Genomic DNA, 8,094 nt, shown 5'->3' with positions numbered 1-8,094 from the left:
TCAAAGGACATTTTAAAAGTGAAAAAACAACCTACGGAAAAATCTATATGCAAATCATATAGCTGAAGCTGATAAAAGTCTAGCATCCAGAATATATATAGAATTCTTAAAATTCACAGCACACACACACACACACACAAAATTCACAGCACAATAAATAACCCTAACAAATTTCCAGCAAGTACATGAAAAGTTTCTTGACATTATTAGTTATTACAGAAATACAAATTAAAATCACAATGAGATATCACTTCATACCCATTAGGATGATTATAATATTTTAAAATAGAAAATAGTAAGAACTGATGAGGATTTGGAGAAATTGGAACATTTGTACATTGCTGGTGGGAATGTTAAGATGATGTAACTTATGTTGAAAGCAGTTTGGCAGTTCCTCAAAAAGTGAAACAGAATGCCCATGTGACTCAGCAATTTGATTCATAGGTATAATCCTAAAATATTGAAAGCATGTATTCAAAAAAAATTTGTGAATGAATATTCATAGAGATCCTAGTCACAAGAGCCAAAACATGGAAGCAAGAATGAATTAGAGATTTCCATACAATAGCCTATTATTTGACCATAAAAAGGGTACACCTTGAAAATGTCATGCTAAATGAAAGAAGCTAAACTCAAAAGGTCACATATCATATGATTTCATTTATATGTTTGTGTATATCAGAATAGTTTAATCTATAGAGACAGTAGCAGATTGGTGTATGACACGGACAGGAGCACAGGAGAATAGGGAGTGACTATTTAGTAAGTATGTGGTCCCACTTAGGGTGAGAAATGTCTCGGAACCAGATGGAGGTGATGGTAGTGCAACATTGTGAACACACTAAATGACACGGAATTATACATTTTTAAATGATTAATTATATGTTCTATGAACTTCACCTCAATAAAAAATATCAGCCACAAAAGATAGTAATAATCACACCTATGTAATACTTTTTAGGTGTCAAGAGCTGTTCTGAGGCCAGGTGCAGTGGCCCACGCCTGTAATCCCAGCACTCTGCGAGGCCAAGGTCAGTGGATTGCCTAAGATCACAGGTTGGAGACCAGTCTGAGCCAGACTGAGACCTCATATCTAAAAATAGCCAAGCATTGTGGTGGGTGCCTGTAGTCCCAGCTATTCAGGAGGCTAAGGCAAGAGAATCCCTTCAGCCTAAGAGTTTGAGGTTGCTGTGAGCTATGATGGCTTGGCACTCTATAGAGGGTGACAAAGTGAGACTCTGTCTCAAAAAATAAAACAGAACAAAAACAAAACAAAAACAAACAAAACGAACAAAAAAAAAATCTGGGCTCTGCACCTGTGGCTCCAGGGGTTAAGGCACCAGCCACACACACCTGACCTGGCAGTTTCAAATCCAGCCTGGCCTGCCAAACAACAATGACAGCTGCAACCAAAAAATAGCCAGGCGTTTGTGGTGGGCACCTGTAGTCCCAGCTACTTGGGAGGTGGAGGCAGGAGAATCACTTGAGCCCAAGAGTTGGAGGTTGCTGTGAGCTGTGATGCCACAGCACTCTACCCAGGGCGACAGCCTGAGGCTCTGTCTCAAACAAACAAACAAACGAACCAAAAAACTATACACATTTATGGGCAGTGCCTGTGGCTTAAAGGCATAGGGTGCCAGCCTCATATACTGCAGGTGGCGGGTTCAAACCCAGCCCTGGTCAAAAACTGCAAAAAAAAAAAAAAAAAAAAGAGCTGTTCTGAATTCTGTACATATATTAACTCAATATGCTTACATTATTATCTCTGCTTTAAAGATGAGGAAACAGAGGGATAAGGGGTTAAATGATTTGTCTGAAGTTACTCATCTAATGGCAAAGGTTGGGATTTAAGTCTAAGTAATTGGTTTCCAGTCATGAGTTAACTCTTGTTTTCATACCCAAATGTTGACTGAACATGAGTTAACACATTTTTGCATTTGCATTAACTATTGCAATTTTTTTTTTAGAGACAGAGTCTCACTTTGTTGCCCTTGGTAGAGTGGCAAACACAGCTTACAGCAACCTCCAACTCCTGGACTTAAGCAATTCTCCTGCCTCATCCTCCCAAGTAGCTGGGACTACAGACACGGGCCACAATGCCCAGCTATTTTTTGGTTGCAGTTTGGCCAGGGCCCGGTTTGAACCCGCCACCCTCGGTATATGGGGCCAGCGCCCTACTCACTGAGCCGCGGGCAGTGCCCACAATTTTATTTATTTATTTATTTATTTATTTATTTATTTATTGAGACAGAGTTTCCCTACGTCACTGTCAGTAGAATACTGTGGTGTCACAATTCACAGCAACCTCAAATTCTTGGGCTTACGCCATTCTCTTGCCTCAGCCTCCCAACTAGCTGGGACTACAGGCGCCCACCACAATGCCCAGCTATTTTTTGGTTGCAGTTGTCATTGTTGTTTAGCAGGCCCCAGGCTGGGTTCGAACCAGCCTCAGTATATGTGGCCGGCACCCTACTCACTGAGCTAAGGGCGCTGAGCCTAACTATTGAAATTTTTAAAACAAAGGGTAATGTAGGATATTGTAGAAGCTTCCTTGATCATGTTCAGTCATGTACACTTTGTTATAAAAAAATTACTTTTCTAGATATTTGGGGTTTTATCACAATTCTAGTATTGCAAAAATTTCAACTATGATGGACTGTGACAGTGAAGAATTTTTCAATGAATGATATTCAGATAATTTATCTAATTGTCTGCATGATTTTGAAATATTTTGTAGTGATCTGGGAAGTGATAGTTTATCAGAAGACAGTAGTGAACCTGATATAAGACCACCAAAATGGCAAAAAGGAAATGTAATAGAATCTGATAGTGAAAGTGAGTTTGAAAAAGAGTACATTGAAAATGATATTACTACACCATCCTTGGAGGATTATGCAGATATTTCAGGTGTTAACTGTTGAACTTAGTGATCCACAGAGGATCAGTGAGTGATGGATTTACATTTTTTTTTTTTTTTGATAGGAGCCTCCATGGCATTACAGCTCACAGCAACCTCCAACTCCTGGGCTCAAGTGAGTCTCCTACCTCTGCCTCCCAAGTAGCTGGGACCACAGGCACCTGCCACAACACCCGGCTATTTTTTTTTTTGGTTGTAGCCATCATTGTTGTTTGGTGGGTCCGGGCTGGATTTGAACCCACCATCTTAGGTGTATGTGGCTGGTACCTTAGCCACATAAGCCACAGGCGCCGAGCCAGGATTTACATTTTGATAATGATTTCTCTTATTTAGTTGCTTCCCAAACCAATTTATGCCACTACCAAATGGAACAATTTTATAAAAACTTTGCTAAAACTTTACCATGGATGAAAGTTACCACTAATGATATAAAGAAGTTTCTTGGTTTATTGATATTAATGGAACAAACAAAAAAAATTCATTGGAGAGATTTCTGGTGAATGGACCCTTTGTGTGAAATACCAATATTTTCTAAAACTATGACCAGATTGAGATTCAAGCAAATCCTTACATTTTTCCATCTTAGTGATAATTCACGATCTACATCTAGTGAAGGCAGAGTTTATACAATTAGGCCTCTTTTGGGTTACTTTATTCCAAAATTTCAATATTTGTATACACCTAAGCAGGAGTTATTCCCTAGATGAAGTGATGGTACCAGACAGAGGATGTATCAGCTTCATTACACTTTCATATTTAATTACAGACATGGGATAGCTTCTGCATTAAATTGCCAGTCAATGATGCGTTAAAATATAAATAGAGATCAAGAGACTATAAAAATGATCAGTTTTGGAAAAAAACGCCAAAATCAGTACTTCCAGAAACTAAAAAAATAAAAAAAGACTATTGAAATTTAGAAGATAAGTTTAATAGCCTAATAGACCCAGCTGAATAAAGAATAAAAAGAAATGAAAGATAGGTGGAAATTTTGAATGTAGTACAAAAAGATGAAAAATAGAAAAGAGTTTAAGAAACACAGAGAAACTACTTGATCTGACACATGTCTAATTGGAGGTGAAGTTCACTTTACAGCTTCTATTCTCCAAATGTACCTTACAATACATTAATTCCCCATTATCCTTGGGGGATACATTCCAAGACCCCCAGTGCATGCCTGAAACCATGGATAGTACCAGAGTCTATATACACTGTTTTAGCCTATACATACATACCTCTGTTAAAGTTTAATTTATAAATTAGGCACAGTTAGATATTAACAATAATATATAATGATAAAATAGAATAAGCATATGTAACTGAAAGTTAAATGATTATGGACTCTCAAAATATATTATTGCACTGTACTTACAGTTCTTATTGTGATTATATGAGATGATAAAATGCCTATGTGATGAGATAAAACGAAGTGAATGATGTGGGCATTATGACGTAATTGAAAAATTCCAGAAATAAACAATCCCTAAGTTTTATGTTGCATACCCTTCTGAGCAGTGTGATGAAACCTCACACCACCTTCCACCTTCCTACCCAGATTACCTTTAGTCATTTAGTAGCTGTCTTGATTATCAGAGGGACTGTCATGGTACACATACCACAGGGCTGTGTTCAAGTAACATTTTACTTAATAATGGCCCCAATGCACAAGAGTAGAGGTGTAATGTTTTCAAACTATGGTTGACCATGGGTAACAGAAATTTCAGATAAGGGAGGACTGCAGTTGGTCCCTGAATTATGATAATTTGATTTAGGATTTTTCAACTTTATGATGGTACAAAAATAATATCCATTGAGTAGAAGCCATACTTTGAACACCTATATAGCTGTTCTGTTTTTCACTTTCAGTATAGTATTAGATGATTTTGCCCAACTATAAGTGTTCAGATCACATTTAAGGTAGATTAGACTAAGCTATGATGTTTAGTGGGTTAAGTATTAAATGCTTTTTTTGTTATTGTTTTTGAGACAGAGTCTCACTTTTGCCCTGGTTAGAGTGTGGAGGCATTATAGCTCACAGCAACCTCAAACTCTTGGATCTCTAGCAATCCTCTTGCTTTAGCCTCCCAAGTAGCTGGAACTACAGGTGCCCACCACAATGCCCAGCAAGTTTTTGTTTTGTTTTGTTTGTTTGTTTTGTATAGACGGGGTCTCAATCTTGCTCAGGCTGGTCTGGAAGGCCTGCGCTCAAGAAATCCACCCGTCTCAGCCTCCCAAAGTGCTAGGATTATAGGCATAAGCCTCCACTCCCAGCTATTAGATGCATTTTTGACTTGTGATAGTTCCAATTTATGATGGTTTTAAGGGATGTAACCCCATCGTAAGTTGAGGAACATTTTCACTGTGTATATTCTGTGATAAACAACTGAACTATTTTAAGAATTTCTTCTTTAAAGTAGGTCTGATGGGAAGCTTTCTCAGTAAAGGCATTGGAGGGATACTGTAGGAGCTTGAAGAGATTCTCCTGCTACTCCTGCTGTGGGCTGAGGAATGGCTGGTGTGGGTGTGGAGACAACCAGTAAATATCCACAGGCTCAGAATGCAATCCATCTTTGACCTTGCAGCCTTGGCATGATGATTACCTTTTTACACCCCTATTGACAAGGAAGCCTAGCTCCTACATGGCCTGCACAGAACTGGCTGTGGCCTGGAGAGTCACACACCTACCATTGTCCCTTCTACAAGATTTTGCACAACCAGTGCCTAGCTCACTCGTGGCCCATGGATCATCACAGAGCTGCCACTCCCTCTGCAAGTTCCTCAGCTGCCTAAATGCTCCACAGGCCTTCCACTCCATGAGTACTGCAGGCCTACCTTACCAGCTGCTAATCACCACTGTCTTTCAACCTTTTTAATCTCACTGCATGCTTGAACCTATAGTTACACTTCCAGGACACTTAAATTATGCTGATCAAAACAGAAAGAGTTAAAAAAAAAAAAGAATATACTTACTGTGCTTTGAACTTCTTTTGAAAATAATTTTAATTAATGATCTTCAAATATTTTCCCGACACCCCTACGATCCTCTCATGGCACACCAGTCACTGCTCTAGAGGGTGGCCTATGTCTTGCACAGCAACTGTAGACTAGCTTGGTCCTAGCCAATTTAGTAAAATTCCCTGCTATCCGGTAGACTGAACAATACCTTTTCCAATAAGATTCAAACCCCTTCCAAGCTTGTTTTTCCTTGGATATTCTCCCTCAGCTATAGAATGCCCTATAGAGTTCCCTTATATCATGTAATTTCCCTTTTATCATAGTTAATCATCCTTTTATTTTTTTTGTTGAAACAGAGTCTCACTCTGTCACTCTGGTAGGGTATCATGGTTTGAGGTTCATAGCAACCTCAAACTCCTGAGTTTTGGCGATTCCCTTGCGTCAGCCTCCCAAGTAGCTGGGACTCCAGGTGCCCACTGGCTAATGACGGCCGGCTAATTTCTTCCTGTTTTCAGTAGAGACTGAGTCTCACTCTTGGTCAGGTTGATCTCGAAACCCTGAGCTTAAGCAATCCACCTGCCTCAGCCTCCCAGAGTGGTAGGATTACCGGTGTGAGCCACTGTGCTCAGGCTGTAGTTAATCATTCTTTATATTAAATTTCTCCTGTTTAACTTACTGTATTATTCTCTCTCCTGATTAGACCTAGACTATTTTAAGGTTCAAAAAGAAAGAAGGAATGAAGCTGAAGCTTCTCACTTTGTTATGAAAAGGAACAGACTCCTGATACTTGTAAACACACAGAAGAATCTCACAAATACTATACACAGTAAGAGAAGTCAGACCCAAAAGAGAATATATAAAATGATTTCTGGGCAGTGCCTGTGGCTCAAAAGGGTAGGGCACTGGCCTGATATGCCAGAGTGGTGAGTTCAAACACAGCCCCAGCCAAAAAAAAAAAAAAAAACTTAAAATGATTTCTGAGAAGGCCAAAAAGGGAACGATCATCTCCTGGAGTAAAGCTGAGAAAATGGTACAGGAAATTTTCTGGGGTGGTGGAAATATTCTATATCTTGACTAAAATGGTAGCTACACAGTATTAATACATACATTTTAAATCATCAAACCATACACTTATGTATGAATTTAAACATACATAAACTATACCTCAATAAAAATTAAAAGAAAAATATTTTCAAAAGTTGGATGGAGATGCAATCTTCATGTTGAAAAAGATCACCTATTTCCTTTTCCAACAAACACTCACTGTTAGAATTATAACTGTGAGATTCAGAAAAACAAAGATAGAGGACGGGCACAGTGGCTCACGCCTATAATCCTAGCACTGTGGGAGGCCAAGGCACGTGGATTGCCTGAGCTCACAGGTTCCAAACCAGCCTGAGCCAGAGCAAGACTCCCCTCTATAGCCTGAGCTCACAGGTTCCAAACCAGCCTGAGCCAGAGCAAGACTCCCCTCTATAAAAATAGCCAGGCGTTGTGGCTCAGCCACGAGGCTGAGGCAAGAGAATTGCTTGAGCCCAAGAGTTTGAGGTTGCTGTGAGCTGTGACATCATATCACTCTACTGAGGACGACATAGTGAAACTCTGTCTCAAAAAAAAAAAAAAAATTCCAATTCTTCATTCTTCCTTCTCATCTTCTTCCTCCTTCTCCTTCTCCAATAGACAAGAAAGAAAGAAAGAAAGAAAGAAAGAAAGAGAGAGAGAGAGAGAGAGGGAGGGAGGGAGGGAGGGAAGGAAGGAAGAAAGGAAAGAAGGGAGGGAGGGAAAAAATATGAGATATCTTCTCATCAGAAATAGTGAAAGCCAGAATAAATGGAGCAAAAACCTTCAAAATTCTGATTTTAAGGGAAAGTTCCTTTGCACCTAGAATTATACTCAGCCCAACTATCAATAAAGTGTGTGTGGGGGAAATGAATTTATTTTAAGACATGTAGGAATTCCTGAAATATACTTCACTTGTATCTTAAAATTTTTTCCAAATGGAAATATAATTCCAGTAATATGAAATTTGGCATTTTAAAGTGTACGATTCAGTGTGTCTTAGTACAGTCACAATGTTGAGTAACCATCTTCACTGTCTTTTTCTAAAACATTTTCAACATCTTAAAAACACCGTATCTGTCAGTAGTCAGTCTCTGTTCTTGCCCTACCCAACCACTGGCAAGTACTCATCTCTTTTCCACCTCTGTGGGTTTGCTCATCCC

The sequence above is a fragment of the Otolemur garnettii genome, unplaced genomic scaffold (genome assembly GCF_000181295.1).
Source record: "Otolemur garnettii isolate 467f Iridium unplaced genomic scaffold, OtoGar3 scaffold00103, whole genome shotgun sequence".
Taxonomy (NCBI): domain Eukaryota; kingdom Metazoa; phylum Chordata; class Mammalia; order Primates; family Galagidae; genus Otolemur; species Otolemur garnettii.
This window is presented reverse-complemented; position numbering follows the sequence as displayed.